The sequence below is a fragment of the Periplaneta americana genome, chromosome 9 (genome assembly GCF_040183065.1).
Source record: "Periplaneta americana isolate PAMFEO1 chromosome 9, P.americana_PAMFEO1_priV1, whole genome shotgun sequence".
Lineage (NCBI taxonomy): Eukaryota > Metazoa > Arthropoda > Insecta > Blattodea > Blattidae > Periplaneta > Periplaneta americana.
In genome coordinates this window covers 85,427,322-85,443,810 of record NC_091125.1, presented here as the reverse complement: position 1 = coordinate 85,443,810, position 16,489 = coordinate 85,427,322, and the positions used below count along the sequence as shown (strand labels likewise).

The window sequence follows — 16,489 nt, the reverse complement described above, 5'->3', positions numbered from 1 at the left end:
CTCTGCTTAAAATGTGTTCTTTAGATTTAGGGAGATTCAATTCTGTTTTTATTTCCGTGACTTTGGACAGGAAACTTGTTTGTGTTTTCAACTTGGTTAGTTGTAACAGTCTTTTTTCCCATTTTGTTGTTGTTAACCGTTGTTATGTTAAACTACACAATATAAAAACGTCAGTCTTCTCTGCCGGATCCTGTATATGAAAATATTTTCTTTCCTTATAGCCTACTAGGCGAAACTATAAACTTGGCTCATGTGTTAGAGGCCCGGCAAAATATAGATCATATGAAGGGGTCCTCGAACTCATATAGTTTAAGAACCACTGGATTAAATGCAAAGGGGTTTAGAAGAATTCGTCACAATTTTCTCGTCATCGTTACAATTGGTCACGCTTAATTCGTAACAGATTCATATTCGCCACAGTTGATTTATTGGTAACAATTTAATTGGTCACAGGTTATCCATTGATAACAATTTGAATTGGTGAAATTGAATTTATGTTGAATTAATTAACAATAATTTAGTTGATGTAAATTTCCTATTATTTTACTGTAAGTTTTCTGCTATAGGCTCTCATGGCCTATGATCTTTGTGAAACTGTAACAAGCCTAAGGGCCTAAGCCGAGCAGTATTTTATGATGCTCATGATTATTACCTATTATTTGATCTCAGGAGATTTAGGGTTGTATTTGAATAATACAGCACCAGAGTGTCACTGTAACAGATCAAGATAAAAATGGAGTAGTCCAGGATTAACGAGTGGCATCGTGCCTCTAGACTGCTCTCGTGTATACGTTCGAATTTCTTTTGAACCGAATGCCTCGTTGAATTTTTCCAGACGTTTCTCTAAGTATAAGAAAAATTCCACCTAGTACCGTGACTAATATTCTATCTCCATAATATTATAGTAACTCTCTCCTGAGTCGTAGCGTCATAATCTAAGACATCATCCCTAGGACTCGGTTACGGATTGCGCGCTGGTTTCAATCCTCATGAGGAAGGAATTTTCTTATGAAAGTTCTGCCAATGCATGAGATCGGTGCCCACGCAGAATCGTGAAGAATTTGAGAAGCTACAATAAGCAGCGAAATCCGGTTACTGAAACCAGCTATAACGACTGAGAAATCATTGTGCTAACACACGATACCTTCGTTCGAAGAATGAAACAAAATGAGAATCAGGCAACTTGTCTGACACACTCGTGTAGCGGGAATGTATTTATTATTTGTATAGGCGTTATGCTTGCATTCGGCTCAACAACGTAATACCGTTGTACGCAGGGTAAGATCGACGTTTATATTTCAAGATGGAAGAACAGCTGGAAGAAGAGCAGTTTGGCTTCAGAAAGGGAAAAGGTACGAGAGATGCAATTGGACTGCTACGGAGAATCGGCGAAAGATACCAAGAGAAGAATAAAGAACTGTATGTAGTATTTGTGGACCTAGAAAAGGCTTTTGATGGAGTGAATTGGCATAAACTGATGAGGATCATAAAGAAAATTGGTGTGGATTGGAAAGAGAGAAGACTTCAGTAATCTTTATATGAAATAACAAGTTAAAGTCAGGATAGGAGAAGAAATGTCAGAAGGAAGTGAAATTGGGAGAGGAGTACGTCAAGGATGTTCTTTATCAGCTACTCTGTTCAACATATACTTGAAAGATTTAGTAAAAAACTGTTTTCAGAACATGGGAGGAGTGACAGTAGGAGAAAGAAGAATAACGTGCATAAGATATGCTGATGATATGGCGTTGTTAGCAGAAGAGGAAATGATACTAAAGGATATGCTACTGGAACTAAATGACAGCTGTGAGCAGTACGGGATGAAGAATAATGCAAATAAGACGAAGAGCATGGTCATAGGAAGAAAAATACAGAAGATAAACTTACAAATTCTAAATGAGGCAGTAGAGCAAGTGGACAGCTTCAAATACTTGGAGTGTACTATAAGCAGTAACATGAGCTGCTGCCAGGAAGTCAAAAGGAGGATAGTAATGGTGAAGGAAGCGTTTAACAGAAAAAGATGCATCTTCTGCTGACCTCTGGAAAAAGAACTAAGGAAGAGACTAGTGAAGTGATTTGTATGGAGTGTGGCATTGTATGGGGCAGAAACATGGACATTACGACGAAGTGAAGAGAAGCGACTAGAAGCATTTGAAATGTGGATATGGAGAAGAATGGAACGTGTGAAGTGGACAGACAGAATAAGAAATGAAGCTGTGTTGAAAAGAGTGGATGAAGAAAGAATGATGCTTAAACTGATCAGGAACAGGAAAAGGAATTGGTTGGGTCACTGACTGAAAGAAACTGCCTACTGAAGGGTGCACTGGAAGGAATGGTGAACGGGGGAAGAGTTTGGGGTAGAAGAAGATATCATATGATAGACGACATTAAGATACATGGGTCGTATGAGGAAACAAAGAGGTAGGCAGAAAATAGGAAAGATTGGAGAAAGCTGGGCTTGTAGTGAGAAATCTGCCCTTGGGCAGAACACTAAATGAATGAATGAACACTTAACTAATATACTGAGTAGATTTATGCTTTAATTACTTCATACAGATGGGAATACATTTTAAATTTGCTCCCTTTTATTTCGAAGACTGTCAACGCCTAAGAGACAACAATATTTATTTCAGATTTCCTTTTGTTTCTATCTCTGGATGTGTGTATATCTAACCGAATTATTATTATTATTATTATTATTATTATTATTATTATTATTATTATTATTATTATTATTATTATCATCATCATCATCATTATAATTATTATTCACGTACTTATTGTTATTGCACAAGATTTTGACATCGATTTTTGTGTGAATCCTTCTCCAATTACATTCATTATTACGGAATTTCTGAAAAATTACGGTTAACTTCATGGGTTCTTGACAAGATAGTAATTAATATGGCTCCCTCGTCTCTTGCATTTATTTCTACAGAGTTCCTTGACATTGTAGTTCCCTTGCAATGTACGAGTAGACCCCTAGCTAATTTCTGTGAATTCCTGTCTCACTGGACTTAACTCTATATAATTTATTGCAATTTGTAATTAATTGTATGAACTCCAGGGATGATATATTTAATTTGTGTTAATTTCACGTTTATTTTACCTCTTTCTGTGATATTTCCTGCAGTCCTTAATTCTGTGATTCTTGTACTGATGTCTAATTTCTGTGTAACTCTTCTAATGACATTATATAGTTACTTATTTCAAATATTTCCAAACTGCAATCAGGACCGTATTTAGACATTCTGCCGCTCGAGACAGTTAATATTTTGCCACCTCGTTTCTTACGCGATTAATTGCAATGCAGTCATACAGCGCAAGTTACAAATGTTTTTTTTTAAGCTTTAGTCTAAATTACTGTAAAAATAAGCTTTTTAAAAATAACAGTTAACTAATATTTTGGATAAATTAATTTAACGTACCTTCTTCGAGCTCGCCCAGCCGCGAACGTGTTTATTATGTCAAAGTATTCCATACCTCTCATCAACTCGGATTCTACGCAGATTGCAGAGTATAGCCAAGGCGTTTAGAGTTTAGAGCAGCGATTTTGAATCTTTTTCAACATGTGGCAAATATGTAATTTAAAATCTCGCGGCACACTCACATAATCTAAATCGGTGGTTCCCAACCAGGGGGAATTTTGAGAGTTTTTAGGAAGAAATGTGTTTACGTTGGCTTGTGCCGCGTTCGCTGATTGTTGACGCTTGTGAACTCTTTTATTTTCTACACTTTTCACTTTCATTTTTCCAATTTTTGCTGCGACAATTTTTACTATTTGCATTTGCTCGCGGCACACCAGCGGATCATTCGCGACACGTGTGCCACGGCACACTGGTTGAAAACGGCTGGTTTAAACGGTCATTGGACGGTTTGTTATAATGCGTCTCTCCATCGTTTCTTATAGTTCAACATTTATTTCGCCTGTAAATAATAGTCTGTAATGCAGTTAGTTATATGATAATGTGTTTGAATATAGTTTCACTATGTGTTATTTTCAATTAGTTATGGATTTATATATTACAGAAATTAGAGTGTTTATCTAAAATTCTATTTTAATATTCAGATACAAATCTGGAAAGTACTTTTTAAAAACTTGAAACTTTCTTGTTTTCTGAGCAGTATGTTAAGAAATGGATTGATATCGTTTATATAATGTTATAGGAATATCAATTAATTGCTACACATTCGAATGAAGTATATTTACAACATGGCGTTGTTTGAAATTTTAACTTCAGCAACATTTAAACGTATACCACCATATTACATTTTCAGTAACAAAATGGCTTAACTGTTTTATGTTGCGTTCTTAGTAGTAGTAGTAGTAGTAGTAGTAGTAGTAGTAGTAGTAGTAGTAGTAGTAGTAGTAGTAGTAGTAGTAGTAATAATAATAATAATAATAATAATAATAATAATAATAATAATAATTCTTTTTTTCCCTTCTTCGTTCCTTTCTTTTATTATTTCTACTTTTTATCTATCTTTTCCTCTCTTTCTTTCTTTCTTTCTTTCTTTCTTTCTTTCTTTCTTCTCCCTTGCTCCCCCTTGCTTTTTTATATTCTCTTAAAAATAAACATTTAACTGGGCATATACTAACAAGCCGAAGGTAGACAGGAAGTAAATTTGATCTCTTCATTGATGTCAGTGGGGGCGCCAGAAGGGGGGCTTTGGTGGGCTGGAACCCACCCAAAATTAATCTGAGCCCATCATTGAGCGCCCCTATCATGAAAATGAATATCATATGAATAATTATGTATTATTCATAAATTTCATGAAAAAGTAATTGTTTAAAATAATGCGTAATAATAACTGCATAATGAACTTTCCAACAGTAGGTCTCTTTTGAACTTCTTTGATTGTCAAATATAAAGAACTTATAATAAAGACACTGAGTCAATTTCTATCGCCTCTCTTCCTGTTGAACTGACTTTTTATTACTTAAATTCGACACTTTCGAGCCTGCGACAAATACGGTGTCTTTCATTATATTATGTAGCCTATGTATGTTTGTTTGTTTGTTTACTCAGCAGTCCGAAAGCTGGTTGAAAGCTCATAAGTGACACCAACAAAGCATCACATATGAGGCAACTAAACCACGAAATAATGGGGTAGGATGGCCAGTTCCTTTCCTCCTCCATTGCATACATCGCTGACTATAGTAGTATCTTTTTTTACTTGATTATTTAACGACGCTGTATCAACTACAAGGTTATTTAGCGTCGATGAAATTGGTGATAGCGAGATGAGGCCGAGAATTCGCCATAGGTTACCGGATATTTGCCTTACGGTTGGGAAAACCTCGGAAAAAAACTAACCAGGTAATCAGCCCAAGCGGGAATCGAACCCGCGCCCAAGCGCAATTCTGGATCGGTAGGCAAGTGCCTTAGCCGACTGAGCTACACCGATGGCTCCTAGTATCGTAGTTCACTAATCAGACTTGAAATGTATGCAACACAACAGGCATTCTTCCTCTGACGCATATCATGAAGTGAGATACACTGTCTGATAATAGAGTATCAGCCAGAACCTTAATCAGAGGTAATCTTTCATTGTTTGGTTTGAAATTATGAGTCGAGTTTGTTATGAGTGTTATTTAGTGACCAGCAGCGGTTGATCCTACATTCTTACAGTTTGTCGAGCTTATTAAGAGTATTGTAAACAGTAGGCCTACTTGTATTTATAAGCCTACTATAATTATAATAAAATTACAAATATGTGTGTGACATTTAAAAATTACACATTAATACTGCCATAATATTTCTCTCTTCTTAACTTTTACAATAAACTGTCTAGCTTTAATTAATCAGTTAGGGTGCTATGCATAGACATTTCGCTAGCCCGCGCTACGAGCGTGCTAAACTAGCCCCGGCTATCGACTGATTACTTGTACAGGATTCATATCATATCATATCGCTAACATTGGTTTATGAATACGAAAAACGTTAGTTCGTTGATCATCCACCGGAAGCCCGCGCTAAGAATGTCTATCTTTTATTACTTTGATTTTTATTGTATTTGTAAATTTAATATTAATTGTAATTATAACTGTAATTGTATTCTTAATATTGTAGTTCTAATCCCCTGGTAGAGGGAAAGAGAAGGTCTGATGGCCTTATCTCTACCAGGTTAAATAAATAAATAAATAAATAAATAAATAAATAAATAAATAAATAAAAAAATAAAAAAAATAAAGAATGAAATTAAATTTATAATACAGTAGTTACAGTGCATCATGTCTGGTAAACGTGCCATATCTGATTACTTTTCATTATGATAAGAAAACAAAAAAAAAAGTAATATATGTGATAATGTGTTGGATTCGAGTTCCCTAAATTTGGATCCTCTACTGAAAGCGAGAACAGAAGATGAAAGCCAAAACGCTAAGTAGGCCTATATATACACAACTCTATTCAAAATGAAATATTCAATATAATTGCTAAATGTACCATTGCTATTTTCAAGCGGTGAACCAGATCGGGCAGTACTATTTTAGTATTTATGTCTCACTTCCAATAGTGAAGTATTCCTAAAACCTGCACTATACTATATAGAGGAACATATACATGCTCCAGTATATATTTATCTGATCCAAAGCCTCCAATTCTACAAAAACAGTAATATACCATACATGGTAATGTAGCTCGCTTGGTCGTACAGTAGGTCTACAATATGATTGAAACTTTATGTATTCGTGCTAATATTTATTTGTGTATAATGTGTGCTTTATTTTTTACTTATATTGTCCCCCCACCTCAGACCCTCCCCAATTTGAAAGTTCTGGCGCCGCCACTGGGTACTACCTTCAACTCTAATGAAAATATGGACACAATCTTCGAACATAAAACACTTTAATGCTCGAAGGACACAATATAGTCAAGGAAACAGTGCAGTAGTCAGTTTACGCGTCTACGCCATGGATTCTACGGGATGGGAAAACAAGAGTAATGTTGGGATCTCGTACAGCAGATGGCTCTGGCAGCGAGTAGCAGACAAATACACATGGTGGATTTGCGCGAGACGTCAGTCAATTTACTGGCGCGTAAGTGTGAACACACACACCAGCGTGGGCCGAAGGCGCACAACATAAAACACGCGCGGCGTACAACTCGATCAGGTTAGTAGATTAGTTTTCTTTTAATATATAACTCTAGTCTGCGCCCTGTTTTGAAAAATATCAAACGCCGATTATTTATTTCGGCAGTGTGAAATGAGTGTAGAAATAGTTATTTCACCTGGGATAATGTAATACTCGTAGCAAAATAAAGTGATTTTTGAAAAAGGAAACTCAATCACGAGATTTTGACGGGAATACAATTTTATCAGTGAATATTTTCCTTTGGCATATGGCTCAATAAGCCACTGATGGTAAATTATAATTCTTTCAATATATATATTTCTTTTAGTTGCGTTCACTTCATTATTCGTGTTTTTAATTTAGGCTAATAGAATTGAGATATTTGCTCATTATTTGCTACCTAATGGCTTGTTTCTCATCACAGAGCCGTCTGAGGTTTGCATCATCCCTTGTCCAATGAATAATATGTGTAGTTGTGTCTATACCTATTAGAAAGAAACAGCCGGTGTCAATAATGTTTAATACTGACAGTGACGTACCTTAAGTAATTTTAATTTAATACCAGTACAGGAACTAACCTATTATATCAAAATTTATTCTGCCACTTTGTAAAGAGAGAGAAAAAGTTTCCTCTCTTTTTAAATATAGCAATAAACGTAGAATAATTAAGAGTCAGAAATAGGATTTGATATATTTTCAAAATATTGTAATTGTTTTAAAATATATAACCAAGCAGTTAAGATTATAAATTTGTTATCTGCGAGTATTTATGGTTTAAATAAAAAACGCCGTTCTAATTCTTTAAACCGATTTATATTTCATACAACATGACGTATACTAACAGTATGTATGGTTTAAACCTGTCACGGTTCAACGTGATGAGAGATATTTTTTACTATTGCTACATGGCTTAGATGCAGAGAGATCCAGTGTTTCGAAACTACGTATTAGCACCATCATCAGAAAAGGGAAAGAAAGGGGGAATACGTATTATATCCTGGAGAACAATTCTTAGTAACGTATCCAATGGACAGGTTCCTTGTTCCTTTTCTTGTTTTCTCTGATGGCCGGTACGGAGTTCCGAAAGTCTGGATGTTCCTGCATTTGTAATACGCAGAAAAAGTAATCTCAGACCGTTATGCTAAGAGCCAATTCTTCATTAATTAGTTTACTTTTTAAGCACATGGTTTTGTAAATAATCAACGAGGCGGACTAGTGTGTGAACAAATATTTACTTTCGTGGTAGATTGATAGTAAGTCACACTATTACGGTCGAGGTTGCTTTGCGAAATTCTAAAATTTTAAATCAAATTGTACAATTTAAAAAATAATCATCACTTCATTTTGTGCTCTTGAAACATAATAATAATAATAATAATAATAATAATAATAATAATAATAATAATAATAATAATAATAATAATAATAATAATAATAATAATATGATCGATATTCATTCGTTCATAGTTTTTTGCCGAAGGGTAGATGCAAACCCAGCATTCTATAATCTTTCCTATTTTCCGCCTCTCTCTTAGTCTCCGTATACGATCCATCTATCTTAATGCTGCCTATCATTTCATATCTCTTTCTGTCCCGAACTTTTTTCCCGTTCACATTCCTTCCACTGCATCCTTTATTAGAGTTTCTTCTTAGTCAGTGACACAGCCAATCAATTTTTTTCTTCATGATCAGTTTCAGCATTATTCTTTCTTCTCCCACTCTTTCCAGCACAGATTCATCAGTTTCATTTCTTATTCTGTCTGTCCATTTCACACGCTCCATTGTTCTTCATATCCCCATTTCAAATGCTTCGTTTCTCTTCACTTCGTCGTAATGTTCGTGTTTGTTCCCCATATACCTAAGGTCACGCGCGTCAACGCTCTACCGACTGAGCTACCCAGGAAGTCTACCAACCCCAGGTTCAATTATTACCTTTATATATAAACATACCTCACGTGGATTGACAAGACGTCAGAGACCCAGCATCATTTTCTGTGTGACTTAAGTATATAGTTTCCTGTTAACGAACAGTGACGTGTATTATACAAATCTCGCTCTCAGATACTGTATATCTTCCTGTGAAGCTGACTTGAAAAAAAATTGTTCCTGTATCGGGTATCGAACCCGGGATCTTTGATGGAGCACGTCAACCTATACCAACTGAGCTACTCAGGAATTATACGAGGCCAAGGCTCAATTATTCTCTTATTATGCACAAGACGTCAGAGACCCAGGATTGAGTGCATACTTTCTTAATAGTACTATAAAGTCTTAATTACAGTCACAGTCTAGTTGTAATAGACTATATATTACAGAAGAGTTTTACAATATAGTCTACTAGTACAACTCAAAGGTTTAGTATCGGTACTTAATACAATACAGAAATATTCATGAAGCGTTGTTGAATAAATAATAATGTATAATCACATCGTCTTGAAACAAATCAATATAACAGTTATCTAACGAACACAAATTGAAGAGTGTCCGTTTGGCCATTTTTATGAATTATACTTATAGTATATGATTATGTTTGAGACCTCTAGCATTATATTTTAACATTTTTCCTTCCAAACAACGCCAATCTTTGTCTAAAAGCTTGTGTTATTGTGCATGTCACTTGAAAACTCGCTCAGTCCGTAACCATTACACTACCGGTGGACATGAAATTAACCCAATCCTTTCATAAAAATGGACTTAATGCGTTTTGGGATCACACTTTTCAATTGCACTATTTTATTAGCTGTTATCTAAGTGACTTAATTGTTAATGAATTGCATTTTTAAAACAATTTCGAAGAAAATGACCGTTTTTTATGTTAAAACAGTTTCAAGTATTCATGTGGAGAGATAGATGCTAACTCTTAGGGCAGATGATCTCGAAAATCGAATCATGAATCATTATTTTATTAAAAACTCATCACACATTTCGGTTCCAAGAAGATTGTTCTTACAAGTGCAGACTCATATTTGATGGATAAACATAGATTAAAGACGAATTATTACGTTGCTCCCAATGTTTTCAATAAAATATAAGCAGCAACAATATTCGAAGAACTCAAGTGATTTGTATTCAAAGATAAACCACACATGTTGGGCCAATTATATAGTGTTCATAGATTTGATAAGAAACGTAAAAAATTATATATTACAGTTATATGAACACTAATAAATATAATATAATTATTAAAAAATTAGTAAAAGTCAGACATGTTTCGGAGATGCTTCTCAATCATCTCCGAAACATGTCTGACTTTTACTAATTTTTTAATAATTATATTATATTTATTAGTGTTCATATAACTGTAATATATAATTTTTTACGTTTCTTATCAAGTGATTTGACTGATATGCTTATAATCAATACGTGGTCAAAAATAAATTACAGCATAGGAGATTAATAATAATAATAATAATAATAATAATAATAATAATAATAATTTATTTATTTATTTATTGATATTTATGTGCTGGACAACAGCCACTGGCCAATAAAAGTCAGCACAGTGATACAATTAATACATTAAAATGAACAACTATGGTACAAATTAAATAGCTGTTCATTTTAATGTGTTAATTGTATTAATAATAATAATAATAATAATTATTATTATTATTATTGTTATTATTATAGTTACAAAATTGCTGTCGTAATTATAAATAGGCTATTAAAACAATAATAATTCTAATTACGATATTATTATAAAATCAAATGCAAGCCAATCATTCACTGAAAAGGAAACTTTTGTTCACCTCATGTCGAAAGCACATTTCAAACTGCGCACACAAATCTCCAATAGCTGCTTTACCAACTGTAAGGGTGTGAAAACCCATTTTGAGTGTTACGCTAAGAAACAATGGCGCATATTTCAGCAAATAGTCGTGTTGCCTTCCTTCGTATAGAGCACATCTAGGTAAAAAAGCATGGGTAGACATAATGGCTCGGTTAGAGAAGCCAACGTACTATGGTAGGAACGATCATGATTTTAAAATTAAATGTAGGAAACAAAACGGATGTAGGTAAATTCTCATTTTTAAATAGAGCTATAAATGATTAGAATGACCTACCTGCAGCTGCTGTCCTTCCTTGAGGAGATTCAAGAATAACTTAAAACGTTGTGTATAAAGTGTAAATTAAAATTAAGGTGACGTTCATTTTTTAAGGTGACATGTATTTATTTATCCTGACTAGTTACTCCCTTGGTTTGAATTGTAAATTACTTAAAATAGCTTGTGAGAGGGTCTTAGACTAGAAATGTTTAGTTTAAATGTAGTTCTGTTTATAAGTGTGAATAAGGGTGTAATTGTATGTCTTATTTGAACTGTTGTATCAGTGAAGCGTGGTGAGTCAGTGAAGTTATGGTTTTACAGTGCAGTGAATAGTTTCGATCAGTGATAATTTATAGGCTAATATCAATGAAATGTGTTCTATAGTGTCAGTGAAATGTGTTATATAGTGTCAGTGAAATGTGTTCTACAGTGTCAGTGAAATGCATCATAGTGCCAGTACAGTGAGTGAGATGAGAGTAAAGTGAAAGATTATTATTAGTACGAATGTGAAACTTATGTAGGGCCTATACATATGTAGGTTGTAATGTAAAATTAGGTTCACTTATTAATTAGGTTATTTTATGTATTATTATTATTATTATTATTACTATTATTATTATTAATTGTAACTCAAGTAAAGACATAGGTTTGGAAGTAAATCCCGAAAAGACAAAGTATATGATTATGTCTCGTGACCAGAATATTGAACGAAATGGAAATATAAAAATTGGAAATTTACCCCTTGAAGAGGTGAAAAAATTCGAATACCTGGGAGCAACAGTAACAAATATAAATGATACTCGGGAGGAAATTAAACACAGAATAAATATGGGAAATGCCTGTTATTATTCGGTTGAGAAGCTTCTATCATCCAGTCTGCTGTCAAAAAATCCGAAAGTTAGAATTTATAAAACAGTTATATTACCGGTTGTTCTTTATGGTTGTGAAACTTGGAGTCTCACTTTGAGAGAGGAACATAGGTTAAGGGTGTATGAGAATAAGGTGTTTAGGAAAACATCTGGGGCTAATAGGGATGAAGTTACAGGAGAATGGAGAAAGTTACACAACACAGAATTGCACGTATTGTATTCTTCACCTAACATAATTAGGAACATTAAATCCAGACGTTTGAGATGGGCAGGGCATGTAGCACGTATGGGCGAATCCAGAAATGCATATAGAATGTTAGTTGGGAGGCCGGAGGGAAAAATACCTTTGGGGAGGCCGAGACGTAGATGGGAAGATAATATTAAAATGGATTTGAGGGAGGTGGGTTATGATGGTAGAGCTGGATTAATCTTGCTGAGGATAGGGACCAGTGGGGGCTGATGTGAGGGCGGCAATGAACCTCCGGGTTCCTTAAAAGTAAGTAAGTAAGTAAGTAAGTAAGTAAGTAAGTAAGTAAGTAAGTAAGTAAGTAAGTAAGTAAGTAAGTAAGTAAGTATTGTGTATAATTGTATTGTGTATTCTAATTGTATTGTGTATCTAATTGTATTGTTTTTGTATAATTGTATTGTGTATTGTTTATATTGTTTGTACCACTGCCACCGTGTGCTTACACACTTGCAGTGTAAATAAATACAAACAAACATACAAATGCTTACCCCTTGTCACGTGACTTGCGAGATAACGTCGTACACTCTTGCAGTCGAGCGAGCATTATCTATTCAAGACGGAGAGCTGCTTATTTTTCGATAATATTTTATTCAGTCTTCCACTTCGCAATCTTGTAGTGGTAAGCAGAGATAATTTTCTATATTAATTGTCTAATTAATTGTATTAACATTAACATAACATTATTTTGTTTCAGTTTTAGATTATTTCTTATTTGTTTAATTTATGTACCGTAATATATTTTAAGTGTTAGCGTTTACAGTTAGATATCGGGTGAATCTAAATCATATTCATTACATCGAAGATATTAATTTCTCTTCCTTCTGTGAAGAGTAGTGTTGACTCATGTGTTGTGATTACGCTATGTTTTCTGAACTGTGGTTTTGCTCCATTTTCATTATAATTATGGTCCAGAAGTCCATTTGTAAAGGTCTAAATTCAAGAGTGATAAGAACAAAAGGAGATGATCAATTGGAAGTTGTTATTAAAGATTATGATGACGATAATGATGATGATTATGATTATGTTGCTGATGGTATGATAATGTCGATTATGGTCTGATCTGTTACTACAAATGACCAATTTAATTATTAAATTTAAAAAGTGAAAGCAAAGGTATAAAATTTTTTTCACTTGTTTACTAGGATTAGGAGACTAATTCAAACAACTAAATGGGCCATAATCCAGCAGGTAATAATTGTCTTACTCTTCAGAGTCTTTGTCCTGCTGAAAACATTTAAACAATTTAGATAGGGAAAACAGCAGAAAACGGGATACTGACATTGATCGAATTGAAGGGGAGAGAAGCCGGGATTTCCCTTCTTCTGAATATTTTCACCCAAGTTCTGCATTCCTGTGTTCATTCCCAATCGAGGAAAGAACATTGCCCCTGAAATGTAACAATGTTCCCATTGTTTCCATGGTACAACCACATGATATTTTAGACGATTATTTAGCGACGCTGTATCAACCAGTAGAGTATTTAGAATCGATGGATTCTGTGATAGCGAGATGGTATTTGCGAGATGAGGCCAATGACTACCTGACATTCATCTTACAGTTGGGTAAATCTAGGAAAAAACAACCAGGTAATCAGCGCAAGCAGGAATCGAACCCATGCCCAAGTGCAACTCCGGAACAGCACACAATTCAATTTCATAATTGATTTGTAAAGTACCTGCTGGTCATTAGATAAGCTAGAATGAGTTATCATGGTTCCTCAAAATCCTAAGAGTCTCTGGTGCCATAGTAATTAATTTTTTTTTCCCCTCACGGAAGAGAGGACCGTGGCTTATTGTTTACCACTCTTAACTTAGGAATGATTGTTGAAGTCCGTAGGATTGCATTTCTGTAAGTATTGTCTTTTATGTCTGTATGTATCTATTGCCTACCCACTTCACTTTACGTGATTCGAGTTCCGCATATTGCGGATAGATGGCAGGACTGTGACCCATTTTCTAGTTGCACACCACTTCGGGGGGCTACGTTGTACATGATGTGCATCTGTGGAGAGTTATGTCGTGTACTAGGATGAGTGTATGTGTAAGTATTCATGCAAGTATAGTGTATGGAATGAGTGATGATGATGAAGAAGATGAGGAAGGGAGAAGGGAAAACCCGGTGCCGGCACGTAGCCTACTCCTATCGAATAGCACCAAGGGGGCCTCCAGGCGTAACGTCCCCGTCCGACGGAAGTATCACAATCAACAGTGACATAAGTCTTCTCTTCATGAGATTTGGGATTTAAATCAGGCATATTGGTGCACAATCTAGTGATTAGAAGTTGTGCACCGCCATCTCTCCTAGTCCCGAGGTAGAAATTTTACATGAAAATTTCTGATCCCGCCGGTGATCGAACTGGTCCGGCTAGTCTGGAGGCAGACACTCTACCATAGAGCTAACTCAGCGGACTGTATTGTCATTTATTATTTAGTGCAATCTATTTATACAACTTACATAGCACACAGTTCCGACGAAGTCAGAGTTTAAGGTCCCTCAGTCCCAGCAGATGATTCTACAACTTCCTCAGAACTATGCCATTTGTAAGTCAACGGTACTACATCGTGCTGCATCCTTTGTTGACCAGGAGTTACTGAATGATGATAAATGAAGTTGAATTTAATGATGGCGAAATTATACATGGGTAAAAGATACGTGAAATAATAATAATAATAATAATAATAATAATAATAATAATAATAATAATAATAATAATAATAATAATAATTAAAATCCTGATTATGCGAAAGAGAAGTCTTTTCACCCTCTACATTTTCATATGTTCGAATACCGGATTTAACTCATTAAAATAATACGAGTATACACACCATAGAAAGATAGACACTTAAACTTAAAACATGCCTGCAAGGTATTATGCCTTAACATACTCATCTCATCCCCTTGCCTTCTCTACACATCCATCGGGAAGGTACTGTATAATCCAAATGAGTAGGCTACGAACCAAGGATCGAAGATATACAAAGTTGCCGCGTCTTTTCTCGCACAATATGTATGTGTCTTATATTAATTTATTATAAGACTTTTAATATCGTATGGAATTTGCTATTTAGAAATATTTATAGCATAAGGGACTGAAAATAGTACAGATAATATAAATATACCAAAGCCCCAAAAATGCGAATATTTAAGGAAGACGCAGTGTTATATCTACCGAACAACATACGCTGATTCCTATGGAAATCATCTGATTCCATAAATGCCAATAAAAGTTCTAAGTTGTATATTAAAAACAACCATGAAACGTCGATGTTTTATGCAGAATTAACATCATTATCATACACTATAAAAGAACAATGTAATTGAATATAATGCCTAAGACTTCATTTTTCATTCATATAAATGGCATACAGGACAAGTAAAAAAAAAAAAAAAAAAAAAAAAACCACTTGCCTCCAAACAAGAAGATTTCGCAGAAATCACTGTTTCCACTGACGTCACTTTTCAAATTAAACAATTTTGGAACAAGTATCGATAAATCTTCACTATAAGAACCGGTTTGATAGCTGGCGGTAAATTATGAAATACTATAGTAAAGTAAGTTCTCTAGTCACGCCGCAAAATTTTGTCGTACAAAAATATCAGTTACTTACTTGATTTCATAGTCTATTCTCATCATACCATGGAAACAGAAAAGGACACGGCTCTAATTCACATATGTATAGAAACAATTTTCAGATTGATATAGAACAGATATTTGAAGCTTATTTCCTAATTTGAACGCAAACTTCGTAATCGAAACAAAAACATATCGTCGTTGTTCCTGCAATAACTCCTATGTGAAATATTTACAGATTTTCTGATTTTGCCCTATTAAATAACTTAAATAGTGATACAGCAAATAATAAAATCTCCTATATGTAATTATATTTCCTTCTTTCGAAAATGCAAAAATTCACAATCTTCTATGTAGCACTGACATAGAATGAATGAATGAATGAATGAATGAATGATTGAATGAATGAATGAATGTGTTTTTTCTTCCTACTGAAAAATTTTATATCTTGCACGTAGGAGTTATTACAGGAACAACGACGATATCCTATTTGGTAACATTACAAATCATTCTTCTTTCGAATATATATTGGTGTAAACAATTCACAAACTAAATATAAATTATTTGGATGATTGAGATATTGTATAATGTATAGGCCTACAACTCCATTTAGGCTATTCATTGACAGTACTGGTACTACCTAAAATAGACTTGTTTTTTTAATGAACTTTTTTTTTCTTT

General features: G+C 34.3%; 1 protein-coding gene across 2 annotated transcripts in view; it reads left to right on the top strand.

Annotated features, from left to right (window-relative positions):
* Window positions 1-7,009: 7,009 nt before the first annotated feature.
* Window positions 7,010-16,489, top strand: part of LOC138706171 (alpha-(1,3)-fucosyltransferase 7-like) — a 229,378-nt gene continuing 219,898 nt past the window's right edge. Inside the window, exon 1 of one of the 2 annotated variants that reach the window (XM_069835175.1) lies at window positions 7,010-7,114. The gene's annotated coding sequence lies outside the window, so the exon portion shown is untranslated. The remainder of the gene's footprint in view (window positions 7,115-16,489) is intronic. The other variant, XM_069835176.1, reaches the window with a different exon arrangement.